The sequence below is a fragment of the Bubalus kerabau genome, chromosome 1 (assembly GCF_029407905.1).
Source record: "Bubalus kerabau isolate K-KA32 ecotype Philippines breed swamp buffalo chromosome 1, PCC_UOA_SB_1v2, whole genome shotgun sequence".
NCBI classification, from domain to species: Eukaryota; Metazoa; Chordata; class Mammalia; order Artiodactyla; family Bovidae; genus Bubalus; species Bubalus kerabau.
Window position 1 is genome coordinate 12,222,013 of NC_073624.1, and position 20,063 is coordinate 12,242,075.

At 41.9% G+C, this 20,063-nt stretch overlaps 1 protein-coding gene and 1 long non-coding RNA gene across 33 annotated transcripts in view; one reads left to right on the top strand and one right to left on the bottom strand.

Annotated features, from left to right (window-relative positions):
• ERC1 (ELKS/RAB6-interacting/CAST family member 1) overlaps positions 1-18,034 on the bottom strand; it is a 272,013-nt gene extending 253,979 nt beyond the window's left edge. For 18 of the 32 annotated variants that reach the window (XR_008710256.1, XR_008710258.1, XM_055567835.1 and 15 more), the window contains exon 1: positions 17,136-17,383. The gene's annotated coding sequence lies outside the window, so the exon portion shown is untranslated. Of the gene's footprint in view, positions 1-13,115; positions 13,252-15,748; positions 16,446-16,553; positions 16,703-16,751; positions 16,774-16,960; positions 17,085-17,135; positions 17,406-17,895 lie in introns of those variants that run through there. The other 14 variants (XM_055567844.1, XM_055567854.1, XM_055567899.1 and 11 more) reach the window with 9 other exon arrangements.
• On the top strand, positions 17,440-19,356 carry LOC129643474 (uncharacterized). Its single transcript, XR_008710322.1, has 2 exons — positions 17,440-17,914; positions 18,234-19,356. It is a non-coding gene; the product is annotated as an uncharacterized LOC129643474 (long non-coding RNA).
• The last annotated feature ends 707 nt before the right edge of the window (positions 19,357-20,063 follow it).

Consider the following 20,063-nt stretch of genomic DNA (forward strand, 5'->3'; position numbering starts at 1 on the left):
ACTGCTCTAAAATTTAAATATGACATGATCACACACACCTACATACTTCCTGTGATGGCATCCCAAAATAAGAATCTAAACTCCTTGGCACTGCAGACAAAACGTTTCACGATCTGGGCCCTCCCTGCCTCTCTAAAGATGGGTCACTTCTTAACCACTCTCCTTTTCCATGTGACAACCATTCTCAGATACCTGCGATTTCCTGAAATACCATCCTCTCTTTTGTTTTCATGAGCTGCTTCTTCCCCATCAACTAGCTTCTTACAACTCATTCTTCCAAACTAAGCTTAGTAATCACAATCCTGCACAAACCCTTAAACGCCTGTCTAATTTAGGCACCGCTCTTAAAGTACCAAGGGCTTTTAAAACAATACATTTACTATGTTTTAGTTAATTAACTACTTTCCTTACAGGCAAAGGAGTGCCTTATTTCCAAAACCCAGTGCCGTGCCTAAAACAAGTAAGCAAAAGTGTCTGCTAACTCCACAGGTTAACCTAAATTCTATTAAAATTCATTAACATAGTTCTTGTACATTCAGGAGGTGGTGGTGATCTTGAAATGAGTTTATGAAAACAGCAAATAAAAGCAATTAAGACAACTGTAAAGGAAACTTGTCATTTCCTTCATATTAACAAATTTCATTTTTAATTTTAACCAAATTCCATAAACTGACAACCTTCTTCTCTGTCTGCACTGTGATGTATTTTTGTCCTCTCATATTATGCCCTGAAAATCACAAACATCAAGATCTGAAAGAATGAACTTAATTTTTAAAACAATGAAGAGTCACTTATTTATTTATTTTGGGGCTATGCTGGGTCTTCATATCTCATGAGATCTCTCAATTAAGCAAATGGCAACTAAAGGTTAAATCAGAATAAAAAATGTGGTATCCTGCTTCTATAATTATAAAATTTTTACAAATTTTATTGCTTTTAATAATTCATTTCTATTCTAAAAACCCTTCTACACATGGGGATTTGAGTTTTCCTCCCTTAGCTCTTTCGTACAGTTCTTTCTAAAAAACGTCCATCTAACTGCTAAGAATAAAAGTGCTTTTTCTCTCCCTTAACCAGAATATATAGATGGCCATAAAGAAGCAGTGATAGTGAGAATAATCCACTCTGATACCCCAAAAGGAATAAGGGAAATAAATGCTGCTGAGACAAAGCAGAACATGAAGGTACAAGAGGCCGATTCTTTGTCATCTAAGGTTTTTCTTAATATTTTAAATCCTACTTCTCATAGTCGCTACTATATTTCTGTGAGTTCTTAAAACAGCAGCAACAAAACAGAGTTCAGACCTGGCCACTACTATATATTCATACCACGAAGCTTGTCATCTAGGTCAGGAAAACCATAAAGAGAATACTGGAAAATTCCAGGATCCCTACAAGAAAGGCATTGGTTCAAAAATCTATATACATGCTGAGAAAGAACACCCACCCCTCAAGCCCAGCTCCAGCCCACATACAAATACATACCCACTGAGAATCCTGGAGTCCAACCAGCGGCCTAAGAGTACAACACAAACACACACGATGGTCGTGTGCTGGCCTTCCATGCTCACTCTTCCTGCAAACAGTGCGGGCATCACAGCCGCCCTCACCCTCTCCTTGCAGATGAAAGGATAGTAACAGCGCTCCACGTTCTGAGTCCCCAGAGGAGCACCAAGTACTCATAAATCAAAGGAGGGCAGAAAACCCTCTAACACAACACAGTAACCTACTTTCAGTTAATGACAGCTGGAAAGGCTGACACCCATGTGCTAGCAGATATTTATAAGGGGAACTAGAAAACACATCGCCTGTTGGCTAGTTAAGCTTTACGTATGGAATCTGACCCAAATCTCAAAATTACTAGTCCCACCTGCTGTGATGAGTTACACTATTACTAAGTAGCATCAACTATCAGAAAATGAGTAGAGTATTTTAAAAGGCCGTATTTCAACATTTTTTTAAATGATGCATAGCCAATTTACAATGTTGTTAGTTTCACATGTACAGCACAGTGATTCAGTTACACACACATACTCTTTTTCAGATTCTTTTCCCTTCCAGGTTATTACAAAATATTGAGTTCCTGGGCTATACAGTTGGTCCTCGTTGATTATCTATTTTATATATACTAGTGTGTATATGTTAATCCCAAATTAATTTATTCCTCCTCCGCAACTTTTAAGATTCTGTTCAATTTGTTCAAGGGTTAAAAATGTCACTAGGGACAAGAAATGTGCTGCTATATTAAGCCCTTTATTAAAAGACTAACAATAGACCAAAATTCTAAAATCCAATTCTAGTACAATTTGGTGGAACCTATCAAATTTTAAATGTGCATACCCTCTGGAGGTCTTGCTTTTAAAGTTATTCTCTGCAAAACATATTTCACAAGTTTAAGGATACAAGTGCAGTGATGTTCAATTAGTGTATTATTTTGTACCAGCAAAAAGACAGAACTTAAATTTCTACAACCAAGAGACTAGTTAAATTATCCTATCGCCACACTATAAAATACTGCTGTGAAGAAAAAAAAACCATATAAGTAAATCTCTGTATTTGACAATTTCTATAAAGACATCTATGATGTAGTGTGAAGTGGAGGGTAGGGAGCATGTTACAGAAGAATTGTAAAATACAATCCCAACAGCAGACAAAAGGAGCCATGTATGTTCGCATATACACAGCAATGATTTGGATGGCAAGGAGCTATTTCTCAAAGGTCAAATAGAGCCACTCTTCCCCTGTACACATGCATTTATTTTTTTCTTTTCTTTTTCAATTGTTTTAACAGAAAGCATGTATTACTTTTACTCAGTCTTACCACAACTAAGGGCTTCAATAAGGCCCTCGACCATTCAACACTATAATATGGTAATTAATGGGCTAGGCCCTAAGCTGACAAGGTCTCTGTGATGAGTAAGAGGTTAAAGACAGCCCCACAAGTTAAAGAAGCACAGATGTCTCTGCTTCCACCCCCAGCATGGGGCCTAACAGTTCTGCTAACACCAGACATCAGGCTGTATGATCTTGATCTGATCCTCCTGGAGACCAAAAATTACAGACCTGCGAGGCTGGGGCATGTTGTGATGACACGCCAACAGGAAGAGAAGACCTTTGCTAACAGCAGCCATCACCACACCCGCCACAGGCGTCACTCCACTCTTTTTTATGGAATGGTGAGAAGGCTGAGTGACTCAGTTACGATCAGCTTAATGGTGGCTTTTAGTAATTCTTATCAATCAGTTAAGCTAATTGTAAGGTCTATCAAAGATCTCACTATGACAAGTATCTTGTCAAGCAGATACTTGGAGTAAACACAATGTAATTAATCATGGTTGTTCTCTACTTAAATGAGCGACCTGAGCTACTCACTTAGGTCCAAAGAGCCAAATTCTAGGTTGTGTAGCCTTCCCCAATGACTCCAGTCCTCAATGCTATTTGATTTCTACAAATCCTAAAATACTAAACTGTTTGGATGGTAGTTACCTTCCATTTTAAAGCACATCTCCTACTATGTTACGATCCATTCAACAAATACTACCAGACTGATCACACTGAACAAGTATACTGGAGAGACACACATGTTCACGACCATGCATCTCAATTCTGAAAACCACCAAATTCTGTAAATAATTTCATGACAAAAATTATACCTGAACTGACATCAAAGACAAAGCCTTTGACTGTGTGGATCACAATAAACTGTGGAAAATTCTGAAAGAGATGGGAATACCAGACCACCTGACCTGCCTCTTGAGAAACCTATATGCAGGTCAGGAAGCAACAGTTAGAACTGGACATGGAACAACAGACTGGTTCCAAACAGGAAAAGGAGTACGTCAAGGCTGTATACTGTCACCCTGCTTATTTAACTTATATGCAGAGTACATCATGAGAAACGCTGGGCTGGAAGAAACACAAGCTGGAATCAAGATTGCTGGGAGAAATATCAATAACCTCAGATGTGCAGATGACACTACCCTTATGGCAGAAAGTGAAGAGGAACTAAAAAGCCTCTTGATGAAAGTGAAAGAGGAGAGTGAAAAAGTTGGCTTAAAGCTCAACATTCAGAAAACGAAGATCATGGCATCTGGTCCCATCACTTCATGGCAAATAGATGGGGAAACGGGGGAAACAGTGTCAGACTTTATTTTTTGGGCTCCAAAATCACTGCAGATGGTGACTGCAACCATGAAATTAAAAGACGCTTACTCCTTGGAAGGAAAGTTATGACCAACCTTGATAGCATATTCAAAAGCAAAGACATCGCTTTGCCAACAAAGGTCCGTCTAGTCAAGGCTATGGTTTTTCCAGTAGTCACGTATGGATGTGAGAGTTGGACTGTGAAGAAAGCTGAGCGCCGAAGAATTGACGCTTTTGAACTGTGGTGTTGGAGAAGACTCTTGAGGGTCCCTTGGACTACAAGGAGATCCAACCAGTCCCTCCTAAAGGAGATTGGTCCTGGGTGTTCTTTGGAAGGAATGATGCTAAAGCTGAAACTCCAGTACTTTGGCCACCTCATGCAAAGAGTTGACTCATTGGAAAAGACTCTGATGCTGGGAGGGATTGGGGGCAGGAGGAGAAGGGGAGGACAGAGGATGAAATGGCTGGATGGCATCACCGACTCGATGAACGTGAGTTTGAGTGAACTCCGGAAGTTGGTGATGGACAGGGAGGCCTAGTGTGCTGCAATTCATGGGGTTGCAAAGAGTCGGACACGACTGAGCGACTCAACAGAACTGAATATGTTTGATGAAGGAACTGGAGGGTGCCCCCTGACCTTGCTTGGAAAGTTAGATAATACACAGTAGATGCAGCTGATCACCTTTCTGAAACCTAAGAAATTCTGAATTCTGGCCCAAAAGGTCTTGGATATAGACCTGTGTTATGGGATAAGGTTAAACAGTCACATCATTGTTGGTAAAAACACATTTATAACCAGGGAGAACTAAGCACAAAGTTTTTAACTATATAATTATACATTAATCTAGGTGGTGAGTACACAGGTATTTATTAATTAGACAACTCAATCTTTTTGCATGTCTGAAAAGAAACATTTCATAAATTTAAAAGTTTAGGTGAAAAACTAAAAAAAAAAAAAGTTTAGGTGAAAAACTGTTAGTACCCTATGTTTTATTGTCTTCCTTAAAATAATAAAAGCATTTGTATTCTAAGTGCTTGCTTTCATCCTCAAAAAATAAGAGCATTTGGGAAGCAGTAAGTTTGAAAATGGTCAAGCGTCTTAAAAACATTCATCTTTTGATCCAGTAATTCCAAAATCAGGAAACCCTATCTACTTAAATGATCCAAAATGTAGAAAAAACCACTACATTATGATATACCAGCTTTATTAGCACTTATTCAATTGGGAAACGTTTAAGTGAAATCTTTATGATTACATTCCATCTGCAAAACACATTTATAACCAATGTCTTATATGAAAAATGTTTATAATACAGAAAATGAAAGTGGACCTACATTTTCACATATACTCTCCATTTTGCAAATACAGTTTATCCATGAACTCAACAGGTTTGAACCTCACACGTCAGATTATACGTGGATTTTTTTTTTCAATGGTAAATCCTACAGTATTACACAATACACAGATGGCTGAATCTGTGGACTCGGAACAACCTCTGTTACAGAGGACCAGCTATAAGTTATATACAGATTCTCGACTGCAGGGAGGGTCAGAGCCCCTTATATCCACCCCCGTTGGTTCAAGGGTCAACTGTATACAGATAAGCTCATCACAAAGAATGGTAGGAAATCTGTTAGCCTTCTTCCTAACAGTTGTCAAATTTTTCCAAATGGGCATATAGGGCTTTTTTAAAAGGAAAAAAATGTTCAAAATATTTAAACAGAAACGAAAGGGAAAGGCCACTCTCATTTAGGGTGAGCATTTCTTCCTTTGGGACCTGGGCTCAAAAACCCATCCCATACAGCACTTTCAGCTGCCACCACAAAATGCGGTTAGCCCGTAACAGCAAATCTATCTGTTGGTCCAAAATGCATCATTAAAATTTTTCATTATTTACAACAACACAGATGCAAGATGCCTAACATCAGATGTAAGGGAGTACAGAGGGCATGATATGAAAAAGACAGCAAGATTTTCCAGCACACGGTAGGTCTGTAGCGCATGGGGGTATTGTAAAAATGTTTGTCATCTTATCCAACACACTTGAGAAACAGTGCAGTGACAGATATAATAGGCAAGCTGGGAGCTGAGGGACAGACCTGGAGAAATCTGCAGAGCCGTTAAGAAAATCACAGTTCCTTCCTCTTTGACCTAGTAGAGTCCATTTTTCTCCTCTTGGTTACCATGATTCTCTGAATACCATGAATTACATGGGGATTTTTTCATCATAATTTTTTACATGTTTATATCCAAATGTAGAATTAGAGACTCTATAGATTTAGCCCAGAATACAATGAAATCATAATTTTAAAAATACCCAAAGAGATTCAAGCACAATACAGTGGCTCCTGGAATAACTAAGAAAAAGAATGAGACGATGATACATTTCAAAGTTCCAGAATTAAAACAGATTTTCTATTACAAATTCTACTTAAGTGAAACTTTACAAAAGAAATCCCATGTTACATCGCACATTAGGGAAAAAACTTTTCACGGCATCATACAAAGCATTTAACATAAAGTGTACACCATAATGAGCATTCATCCATGTGAATAATAAGTATATTTCCTTTACTTTAAGATATACTTTTCTTCATAACTTAAAGCTTCACAAATTGGGATTCAGCTCACAACAATGTGCATAATTAAAATACGTTTTTCCCCTAAAAAACGAATAGAGTTTCAAACTGTAAAGAATAGAGTATTAAAGAGAGGAGCCTGACGGGCTACAGTCCATGGGGGTCGCAGAGTCGGACACGACTGAGCACATGATCACACTCCACAAGAAACGTCAACTAAGAAGTGAGGAGACGCAGCACTATACATGGTTAATACCTGCCACGAAGACTCCCTTTAACACTCCCAGGAAACCTTGGAGGCAGAGACTGTATCATCCCATTTCTAGACGAGGAAACTAAGGCTCAGAAAGGCTGAGTTGCCCAAGATGACACACCTGACTCAACCACTGCAATATTCTGCACACTCATCGACTGCCTTACTCTCACAGACAGACTCACAGATTTTTTTTTAAGGGAGTACCAAGAACTAGGGCTTCCCTGGCAGCTCAGCTGGTAAAGAGTCCGCCTTCAATGCAGGAGCCCTGGGTTGGATCCCTGGGTCGGGAAGATCTTAGAGAAGGAAATGGCAACCCGCTCCAGGATTCTTACCTGGAAAATCCCGTGGATGGAGAAGCCTGGCAGGCTACAGTCTATGCAGTTGCAAAGAGTTGGACACAACCGAGCAACTAACACAGAGAACTTAATATTGGTTTGTCCAAAATCAAGCTTGTTTTTTCATTTCCACATCCCTCACAGTCCCCACCATCCACCTGTCTGTCCCTGCACCTCTCTTCTGAGCTCCAGGCCTGAATTTCCAACTATCTAGTGAATGTCCCTGGTCGTTCCAGAGTTGCACTGTCCAATATAGTGGCCACTAGCCACTCATGGCTGTTTACTTGAAAAGAGCTAGTGAGACTGAGGAACTGCATTTGTTATTTCATTGTTAATTAAAAGTTAAATTTAAAAACCTGGTAATTACTGGAAAACTTTTAAGCATGTTTGGAATGAGCTGGGCATGTGAATCTACTTTTCCAACTGTAGATGTTATGAACTCTAAGTACAGATCAAGTATTTCTGATAAATCACAGCATCTGAATTAATTTATGCTATAAAAGTATGCAATTGATTTTAAATACTCAGTATGAAGAAATAATGTAAAGTTGCCCATTTTAAATATGGTATGTTTCATATTTCAACGTGTTGAAAATGGTATTTTGGATGCACTGGGTTAAATAAAATACATTATAAGATTATGAACTCTAACCATTATTTTTTAACTCTGTAATGTGACTACTCAAATTTTAATCACATCAGTGGCTCACATGATTGTCTACTGGACAGCAGTCTTCCCAGAGGTTCCTGCTGCGCCACCAGTCATCAACAGCCCACTGAACTGCATCACCATCCCTCTGGCTCAGCGCTGTCCAACAGCACCTTATCTGATCATGAAAGTGTGGTGTATCTCGAAATGACTGGATGATGGTGGTGGTGGTAATTGTGTCTGACTCACAGAATCCCTTAGGGTACTCTGGAGCCAGAGCTCTTCGAAGACTGGAGAACACCACCTATTATTTGACTTTCCTCTGGGGGAAGAGCTAGTTGCTACCCAAAACTGCCGACCAGAATTATGCAGCAGACCTTTCTGTGACAATGAGAATATTCTCTATCTGTACTGTCTGATAACAGACATCATGACTCCCATTTGGCTACTGGCCACATGAGATACAGCTAGTGTGACTGAAGAACTAAACTTCAAATCTTAATTCATTTAAATCAGTTTAAATGTAAATACCCATGTATTGTGACTACTGCGTTAAGGCAGCACTGCTGCTAACCTATCTGCTCCGTCCAAAAGTCTGGGCGTCACCTGCCTCCTCCCTCCACACCAACCGCCCTTTCTCCCACAAAAGTGCATGTACGTACACGTACATACGTACACACACTCAGCCAGTCCTGTGTTCTTTAAAGCTTTCAATTCCAGATGCTTCTCTATCCTCACTGTCGCTACTTTCTGTTTCAGACTTTAACAAGATTAAGGCCCAGCCTCTTAATCGGCCTCTTCACTTAGCCTCCTCCGACCCACTCTTTGTAAAATGTAAATAAAGTTTGTTATTTCCTTTACTCAAAAGTCCCCAAAGTCCTGCCACTGCCCCAAGGTCAAACTCTAGACCCTAACGTGACTGACAAAGCCCATCGTAGAGGTGACTCACTTGGCTGTACACCAGAAAACAACACAACGCTGCAACACAACTATACTCCAATGTTTAAAAAAGATAGACAACCAAAAAAAAGACTATCCTTTCCTCCACTGAATTACCCTCCCACCTTTGTTGAAAATTAACTACAAATAGGTGTCTATACTTGGACTCTCTACTCACTTCCATTGATGTCTACATCTGTCCCTATGTTGATACCATTACTGATCACTGACCATGATCATCACTGACAATGACTGTCAAGACATTCTTGGGAAAAAACAAGGTGGGAACACTTTAACAGGCATGAAGACATACTATAAAACTACAGTAACTAAGTCTGGCACTGGACCAAGACAGAGAAACGAGTGGAACGGAACAGAACCTCGAATTAGTACAATGCAGTTGAAAAAGGAAGGAACTGTCGATAAATGATGCTGAGAATATCAGGAACCATATTGGAAAAACAAAAATAAACCTTAAAGCATATGCAAAAATCAATTATAGGCAGATCACGGAGCTATATGGGAAAGGTATAACAACGCTTCCAAGAAAATAACAAAAGAGTAACTTCAGGACCATGGGGTAGGGAAAGATTTTTTACACAGGGAAAGCACTAACCAGGGGTTCCCCTGGCGGTCCACTGGTTAAGACTTTGCTTCCAGGGCAGAGGGTGCATGGTTCAATCTCTGGTTGGGGAGCTACGACCCCACATGCCTTGTGGCCAGAAAACCAAAACATAAAACAGAAATGGTATTGTAACAAATTCAATAAAGAATTTAAAAATGATCCACATTAAAAAAAAAATTTTTTTTTAAAAAGCACTAACCACATAAACACTAACTGGATCACACTAAAATTAAGAATCTTGTTCCTCAAAAGACACCATTAGGGGCTTCCCTGGCAATCCAGTAGAGGCTTCCCTGGTGGCTCAGACAGTAAAGAATCTACCTGCAATGCAGGAGATGTGGATTCGATCCCCGGGTCAGGAAGCTCTCCTGGAGGAGGGCATGGCAACCCACTCCAGTATTCTTGCCTGGAGAATTCCATGGAACGGAGGAGCCTGATGGGCTGCGGTCCACGGGGTCGTGAAGATTCAGACATGACTAAGTCAGTAACACTTACTTACACTTACTGGCGGTGCAGTGGTTAAGAATCCACCTTCTGATGCACGGGATGTGGGTTCAATCCCTGGTTGGGGAACTAAGATCCCACATGCCGCAAGGTAACAAACACTACACATATTTCTGGTAGTGTCATTTAACAAATGAAGGAACCCCAGAGAAGAGCAGGAATCACACACGTTTAGTTTGGGATCTGCTGAGTATAAGGGGCGTTCGAGTGGCAACACTGGACAACAGCTCTTTGACACAAGAGAAAGGTAAAGCTGAAGACAGCAACACAAATACTCGGCACACAGATGAGAAATGAATAGGTGATGAGATCACCCAGAGAAATTCAAACATTTAATGACTGTGAGAAAAAGGTTCAACAAAGATGACTGGAAAGAGAGCCCAGAGAACCAGAAAGGAAAACAGAAGTGTGATCTAAAGACCCTGAAAAAAGTGAGAGTTCTACCAGAGGAGGAGAAGTGAACTGTGTCAAAGGCGGCTGTAGTAGGCAATCCTGAAAATGGCTCTGAATGACATCTACCTTTGAGTTTCTTGCTATTGTGTAATCTTCGCTTGCCTGTGCCGGACCTAGGACTCCATTCCAGTGAACAGGATACCGCAGAAGTGATACAATGTCACTTCCCAGGTTAGGTTACAAAAAGAAGGACTCCCTCCTCCTCCACAGACCCCTCCATCAAGGAGAGACTGGTACCATGTTGCTAGAGTGAGGTTACGCAGAGACCCAAATGGCAGAGACGGACTTCTCCATCAAACAGCCAGCAAGGACCTCAGGCCAGCCAACAGTCACACAACTGAGGTGGAAGCAGACCCTCCCCCAAGTGGAGTGCTGAGATCACCAGTCCTAGCCAACATCTGATTGCAGCCTCCTGAGTGACCCTGAATCAGACACACGAAACCCAGATGCCTGACCCAAAGAAATTATGAAACAGTAAATGTTTGTTGTTTTAAGTTAAGTTTGGGGGTAATTTATTGCATACCAAAGGACTATTAATATGGCTGCTAAGAGATTAAATAAATGGATAGAAAAACAGCCAGGGCATTTAAAGAAAGACATTGGTAATCCAAGCAACACAGTTTCAGTGAAACTCTGGAGACAGAAGCCAGACAGAAATAGAGAAGAAAAACTGCAGGCCAAGAAATGGAAACGTAAAGCAAACGTAAACAACTCTCTCAACAAAGTCTGGCTGTAAAGCAAAGAGCAAAAGTCAACTTAAAGCAAGAGACAGAGAAAGTATGAGCTGAAGAATCTGTTAAGATGAGAGAGGCTTCTCTTAAAGTTTAAGTGATGATAAAAAAAAAAAAAAAAAGAAGCCACTCGGGTGGGGAAATACACTCGCAAGGAACTTCACTCTATTACCAAAGAACTCCTCTCAAGGTGCCCAGTACCTCTGCCTTCGCGGAGAACCGGCTCTTCCAGGATGCTCTTCCCATGCAGTCCCCTCAAGTGGAGGCTGTGAAGACGCTTACATGCCACGCCCCCTCCTGGGAAACGAGGCTGGTACCCTCCTTTCTTCCACTGCCACCTCCAGACCACTATTTCTGAACCCTCGTATAAAAATCGTGTGAGTCTGACTTCCATGCTACTCAGCAACACAGTCTCCTCCGCCCCCGCCTCTTCACCAGCAGCTAGTGATGACCTAGACATCCTCCACGCTCAGTGAGGGTAGGCGGGCCACTGGTTCTCATGGCCACTACTTCCTGTGCCACTGCTCCTGGGTCATTCCAACACTACACACACGGATGAGGTGTCCATCTAACACCAGCTCCCCTAATCCATCATCTTGAGTGAGCAACTCTCTATTCTCTGGGGAGGGCCATTGACAGCCAGTTGTGACTTCACTTAATTGTACCATTATCCATTCAGCCATCAAATATTTAGTAAGCATCTATTATTTGCTCAGTAGAGAACATGTGACATAGTCCCTATTCTCATGAAATCTACAACATAATTTTTCATATTTCCCACAAAGACAACACGAAAAGATCTAGCTGAAGTCTAGACACATTACAACTACTACATTTCCTTTATCTGTCTAGGAGCCATGTCAATTCTAGGAAACTACAGCGTTATTTTCTGATGTGACCTAGTAAACCCATGCTGTAATCCACCCCCTGGTGAGGCTTCTAAAACTACTTTTTTAACTTTTAAAAATTATCGACTCTATAATACTGCCACAATTCAATATGAGATTCCTCAATCTTTAAGTGTCTAACTGTGCTGCCCAGTATAGTGGCCAATAGTCACAGTAGCTATTTAAATTACTTGTAATATAATTAACAATACAGCCTGTCAGTCACACTAACCACATTTCAAGAGTTCAAAAGGCCCATGAGGGGACTTTCCTGCTGGTTCAGTGGTTAAGACTTCGCCCTGCAATACAGAGGATACAGGTTCTATTCCTGTTGGGGAAACTAAGATCCTACGTGCCTCGGGGCCAAAAAACCAAAACATAAAAAACAGAAGCAATGTTGTAATAAATTCAATGAAGACTTTAAAAATGGTCCACACCAAATAATCTTTAAAAAAGAAAGGCACGTGTGACTAGTGGCTACTGTATTTGATGGTGAATCAGAGAACATTCCTACCATCACACAAAGTTCCGCGGAACAGTGGTGGTCTCAAGCTTTGGGCAGTCACTTCCTTCTTCTCAGAAAAAAAAAATTTAAATGACAGGTCATTTTCCAGTCTCCCAAGCACTCTGTGAGGCTCCAAAATACCCTAAGGAATTCCATTTTTCAGGATCATTGTCACGACATCATCAAAACCACCACCCCAATGTCATCATCAGGGCAGCTGGATTTAGAGTACTCACTATATTTCAAGCTTTATGAGCACTATCTCATTTATTCTTCACAACAATCACACTGGATAGGACTACAGATGAGAAAATTAACTGAGTTTTAGACAATAAAGTAACTCACCCAAAGTTCTATAGCTAAGAAGTGACAGCAATCCACAGTTTAAGCAAATTAATACTGTAATTATTTTGCTTTTTTAAGACAGCACACCTTTTCACAGAAAGGAGAAGTGATACCCACACCACTCAACACTGCCGCCAGGTCAAACCATCTTCATATCACTCACCTGCCTGATCGCATTCTTGCCTTTGGGTCCTGCACACGTTGTTTCCTCGGCGTGCATCCTTTTCATCTAGCCAAATCGCACTTATCCTTAAGAGATCTCATCTTAGATCTGCCTGCAATCCTATTAGGGATCCATCCTATAAACTGATGTAGAACCCTGTATGTCACTTATCGAAGCACTTAACATAGCAGACCACAAAAGCCTGTTAACTTTTCCTCTTTTCCCACTATAACGAAACTCCTTGCTGAGGTTCGATCCCTGTTCTGGGAACAAGATCCCATCTGCCACAACTAAAAGACCTGCAACCAAGTAAATAGATACTAAAAAAATTGCTTTTAAAAAGAGAATATTAAAAGTAAACACTAAATGGCTTCACTGCCATTTAACTGGAAATAAAGTAATTCACAAACATTTTTCCCACATACTATGCAAAACAATACTTAAAAACCAAACATCAGGGAATGACCGCTAATGGGTTTGGGACTTCTTTTGGAGAGGATGAAAAATGTTCTAAAATTGATCGTGGTGATGAATGTACCCCCCAAAAAAACTTAACTATACACTTTAATGGGTGAATTGTATGATATGTGGATTATCCCTCAATAAAGCCATTACTTTAAAAAAAAAAGGTCTGTGGGTAGTTAAGACTTCAATTATAAAAACAAAAAGCCTGTGAAAAAAATACCTAGAGGATAAAATACTTGTTATTTTTATGCAATTTTAAAATAGCTTAATGCCATATTATTGCACAAAATTTCACTGGTTAGGAAAAACAAAAAACTGAAAACAGTGTCTGCCTTCAGGAACAACAGAATGGAGAAGAGACTTATTTTTTTCCCTGTGTATTTTCATAACTTCTGATTTGATACATGTGTTTAAAAAAATAAGTGTATATATGATCAATAACAATAACATCATACCTCTCCTCAAAGTGAAGGTTGCTCACTCGTGTCCGACTCTCTGTGACCCCATGAACTATACAGTCCATGAAACTCTCCAGGCCAGAATACTGGAGTGAGTAGCCTTGCCCTTCTCCAGGGGATCTTCCCTACCCAGGGATAGAACTCAGGTCTCCCCCATTGCAGGCAGATTCTTTACCAGCTGAGCCACAGGGAAGCCCTCTCCTTAGTACAAGTATAAACTCCCAGGCTGCATATTTTGTTCTGAAAAGAATAAAGTATGAAATATATATATATTTAAATATATATTGTATACGATTTTTAAATATATATTTATATATGATTTATCACATGTAAATCATAAAATATGATTTATATATAATTTAAATATATATATTTATACATATACTTATTTTAAATCAATCCAAGGAAGTAAAAAACTGATTCTTACATTTGCCTCCATCTCACACTAAAAAGCATTTAGTCATCTCTCTGTTATTAGACATCAGGCAGAATTCTTTCCTGCCCAACAGTCTGACACATCTTTAAACAATGGCACAGTTGATCATTCCCTCCTCCTTGAAACCTTCCTTTCCTTCATTTCCAGTACATCATACTCTCCTGGTTTTCCTTCTACCTCAATGGCCTCTTATTAATCTCCTTTGCTGAGTTCCTCTTCATTTCCCCAGAAGGTATCCAGAAGGTAAGTTCTATGAAGGTGAGAATTTTAGTCAGTGTTGTTCACTACTATATTCCCAATGGCTAAAAAATTCACCCAGAACCATACTCAAAAAATAACTGTTGAATGAATAAATGAATGAGCCAGCACCCCAAAGGCTCACATTTTGAAAAAGCAAGTCATAGAAATAAACTGTATTACACATAACCTTTATGCTTAATTTACTTTATTACATTGTATGTCTGAAAATCCATAATCAATACACTGCTTGTTATTTGATTAGCCAAAATACTTCACTCCCTCATCTTTCTCCATCAACGTTTTGTCATAGTATGTGCAAAACACATTTAATAGCTCTTATACTGTTTCTAAAAGCATAAATGTAGCATAGAAAAAGAACAGTTGTTGCTTTAAGAATCTTTGCTTTTCATTTCAGTATTAAAGTTGACCTAACAGACTGACATACTTATCTGACTTTAGTAATTTAAAAAAAAAGGGAGGGGGGGGGGAATACCCCAGTAGACTCAACAAAGATATCATAGTAATGACTAGTAAATGACACTTCTTAAAAATAAAACATACCGGTTTTCTCAGGCATAAGAAATCCTAAAGAGAAACAGATCACCCTACACTTTCCCCAAATTATATGACTGCATTCCAATAAGGAGAACCACATCCCACTGTCAGCCATGGAAATATGATTTTAGCAAAATACACACACAGTTTCACCTGGTATCTCAGTTCACATCTGTCCCCATATATACTCAATTAAGTCAAAGTATAATATAAAAGCCAAAACCAGATATGTGAATTTTAATCTTTCCAAGTGACTACTCCAGTATCAAAACCATTATTATATCAACTTATAATTTGACTTGTCTGAATAGTTAATTAAATCTTTTGTTTATAATTACAAATTGGACCACACCTATTTTCACTTAACAGCTATTATATCATCTGTTTCCTATAAGTTTCTTCAAGCAGAAGTATTTGCTGGAGGATAATAGTCTGCTCATTAAGTAGACATGTTAAAAAAGGCAACCACTGACACTCACCCTGATATTTCTCTCTTGGGTTACAGGAAAGCACTTCTCTGGCTATGTTCCCAAATAAATTGAATAAGCCTTGGAAAAGTCACTGCTTAAATTCCATTTCATGACGGTTTCTCTTCCTCCATAAATGAATTATTGAGAGTCATGCCTACTTCCATCTATTACATAATACATGTCCATCTCAGGGCCTGTTTTCCGAGCAAGAAATAGCTTAAATGATATTAACTGACAGGTAAGGCCAGGGAGTTCTGTAATCTGATGGGGAGCAGGAGATTCTGATTTAATGTGCTAAATTCACCGCTGTGAAGAACCTTTACTCTTAGTAACATCTCCCTATGCAGTTACAGACACATGCTCCCAAAAACATTTTAAGAGCACCTGACTTAAAGAATGTTTCTCAAAAATGTAGGGACCTACCAAAAACTTTTATTCCACTTCATTTTAAGTGTATGCAATTGAGAAACTTCAGAAATCTCCAATAATTATCAAACACAAAACAACTGTCAAGATCTACTAAAAACTGAGCTGCAAAAGACAGTCGTACTTTAAAACATGTATGTTTCATTTAATTAGCGCCAACAGGAATGTGCAAATTGTTCATCTCATCCATCCAAAGCAGTCAACCACAACCACCTGCAACTACTCAGAAACGTGAGGTGGAAAGAACCACCTGATCCTCGGGCCTTCTCTTAAGGGGCCAGGATAAAACTTGAAGATGAGGTATACAGATCGTATAGGCACCAAAATAAATAAATAAAAGACTGGAAGATAACGCCTTTTAGGAATTAAGTGTAAAGGGACCTATTACCTAATGTTGCTGCCAAAATGAAGTTGTCTAACCCAAGATCTCGGCTCCTCTTCAAGGGTGTAAAACTCCAAACCCGTCCACGCTCCACAATTTCCCCACCCTGAGCCAAAAGCTGAAGGAGTCGCTTCCCTCCTCGACCCCCACTCCACCTAAAGGGGGAAAAAAAAAGACCCCAAGCCCTAAGTAGAAACGTGAGACCTAGTGCAATAGCTTCTCCAACTGCTTCAAAGGCAACATCCACAGCTCATCTCCTTTCTGGAAGCCAACCCTCCATCTCCCATCTCATTACTTCACAGAAGAGACCAGAATCCTCGTCTCTTTCAACGCTGCATATCGGTACCCAAACCTCAGACCCACCCGACCGCACCCCAGCCTCCCGGGGCTCCCCGAGGCGTGCACGTCCCCACCTCGCCCGCAACATCATGCCTCTGAAGCCGGCCGCCCGCAGCCCCCACGGGTCCCCGCCGTCGCCGCCCCCCGAGCCGGTCTAGGGACACCCGCCGGTGGGCTGGGTGGGGCCGCCCTCCCGGACGTCCCATCCCCCCGGCAGGGCGCGGAGGGGGAGGGGTCCCCGCGCCTCACCTACGGCTCCGCCCTCCCCGGGGGCGCGCTGCCCGGACCCAGCCAGGGCCGTGGGGAGGAGCGGGCGCAGGAGAGCCGAGGGCCCTGGCGCCAGCGACGGGCGGGAAGCTCCAGGCGCCGCCCGATCCCGAGCTGCCGCCACCGCGGCCGTCTCACCCTCCTCTGGGCTGCCGATGCCGCTGCCCGCCCGGGTGCCGCCGCCGCCGCCGCCACTACCGCCGCCGCCACAGCTCGGCCCGGGCGCCCGACGTCACCGCGCCCCGCCCCCTGCGCGAGTCCTCAGCCCCGCCCCGGGCCGACGTCAGCGTGAGCCCCGCCCCCGCCCGGCCGCGCCCGCTCGCCATCACGCAGCCTCCTGGGAGGGCGACTCGGCCGCGCGGGCCTCGGGCGCCTTGCAAGAGGCCGGTGGGCTAGGGGCTGGCGGGTGCGGGTGTACACACGCACACACTCCCCGCGCGGGGCGCTCGGCGTCTGTCTCCTCCCGCTTGCCGTAGGAGGCGGCGCGGCGCCGACAGTGGGCAACCACTACCGCTTCGGCGGACTGGGGCCGCGGAGCAGGGGCCGAGGTCTCCGGGGGCAGGTGAGTTTCCCGCCCCGAGGCCCTCGGACTATCCGCACTGCCCGGAGACCCCGCCTGCGGCCTGTCCGCGGTTCACCTCGGCGGCCTTCCCTGTCCTCGTGGGTGGCAGGCGGCCCCGCGTCGTGCGCCCCAGTGTGTGGTGCCGAAGCGCTGGCAGGTTTCCTAGTCTGAGGCACGCACCGTTACTGTGAGGCTGTAGGTAAGCTGTCGCCGCCGCAAGAGTGATGATGTGGGTTGTTTGCAGCCCCTACCAGCGAGTGTTTTATCAGTAACTAAACACCCTGAGAGCAGTTGAGTCACAGCAGCGTGAGTTCCCTCGTGGTCCCACCGCCACCTTCGCGCCCCTCCTCAGGGTCCTCGCTCGTCACCGCGTCCCCCTCCGCCCAGCGTCGCCGCCCTCGGGTTCCCCCGGCCCCGGTCCTGCTACACCGTCGCCCCCTTCTGTACGATCAGGACCGCTGCCGGGGGATGGCGCGGTCCTGCCAAACGAAGCGTCCTAAAGTATTTGATTTTCCCAGACTCTTCACTCAGGAAAAGCCTACCCCCTGTGACTCACGGTCCTCCTCACCTGACTGCCGATCCCGCTCGTCCTGTAAGCTCCCCAGCGATGTGAGACGGTGAAAGGAAAGCAAAGTGGACTTCATGCTATCTATCTGGTTTCTCCTCGCCCACCCTCTACTTGTGTGACCTTGGGAAGATCACAGTACTTCTGGGTCCTGCTTTTCTTAACTGTAAAGTGGGGTGTGGACGAAATGTCTCAGGTTTATCTTCAAACCCTGAAATGTGTGGGTTTGAAGAGTGGAAGATGTTAAGTTAAGCATTGTTCTGCCTGCACAGGAATACTGTCCACATCACAGGCTTAGAAAATTTTTTGGTTTCTCTTTTTTGTCATTCCACTGTTCTTGTTTCTTATTCCCTGCTTTGCCCTACATATCTTTTTTTTTTTAAATCTACATTTAAGTAGAGGTTTTTTTTTTTTTGCCACCTCACACAGCATTCTGAATCTTAGTTCCCTGAGCAGGGATGGAACCCATTCCCCCTGCACTGGAAACTTGGAGCCTTAACCACCGGACCACCAGGAAGGTCCCAGGGTTTTTGTTTTTGTTTTTTTTTTAATTCAAGCTGGCTGAGTACATTCTTTAATTGCCTTCTCTTCCTAAAACCCTGTTAAAATGCTCATAAAGAAATGAAAAATGATACAAATCAGTACAGAACAGAAAATGGGAAGGGAGCCACCAAAATTTTTTTTTTTTTAATTTTACACCGAGAAAGTGAGTGTGGTCTGATTAAACAAAATGGAAGAAACCATAGTTTGCAATAGGTGTAGGGAATGAGTACTGCAGTTGAGGAAGGAGGCCTAGCAGCCAGAAGTGATTTAAAGAAACTGAAATTTGGAGACATCAGCACAACAGACCAAGAGAGAAGCAGGGACAAAAACAAGGAAACTAAATAAAGGTTTCTATGTAGAACAGCAGTACCCTAGCCCTCCCCACCCCATACCTCAGATACAATAGCTAGGCATTTATCCCAGGCTAAAAATCAAGTTCTTGTAATCTCTGGGGAGCATTTAATGACTAAGAGTAAAGCATTCTTTATTCTGGCACAATAGCCAGCTTCCTACCCACTCACCCTAGAGTGAAATTGGCAAGACCCTCCCAAGTTCTAAAGATTCGTCATCAGCGTCCAACTATTTCATCTTAAATATGAACAGATAACCAAGGGCTGTTAGATATTTAAGGGAAGTCTCCAGCTTGGGGCTGACAGAGGAGAAAATGTGACCACAGAGGAAAAAGACACTTCGGAGAACTTAAAAAAAATATAGTATGCGCCCAACTTATTACAGCTATGAAACAAGGATAATATACTCATATAAGTTAACACTCCAGGAACAAAAAACAAATCTTAAATTAAAAATAAGAAGTTGCCAAAATTGTAAATTCACTTTTGTTGAAAGATAAAGTCCATGAAGTTTTAAGGAAAATAGAAGAAATATGCAAAGAGATGGAAATTGCAAGAGAAAATATAAGAAAAAGTCAATCCAACAGGACTAATATTACAAGAGAAAGAGAAAACAGTAAATAAAAGATGGGAAATTATCCCAGAAATAATGGAAGAAACTTTCCCAGAGCTAAAAAATGTCCACTGGTGGAGAGCAAAAACAGAAACCAACGTTGTAAAATGTTAAAATGCTGAAGATACAAGAAGGTCCTGAATTTCCCAGGAAAAAAGTGACCCATAAAAGAGTAAGACTGTGATTAGAATTCTTACCAGCAACAGTAGATATGAGAAGATAACAAAGACCTTCAAGTGTCTGAGGGAAATATTTCTTGAGCTTGAAATTCTAGGAA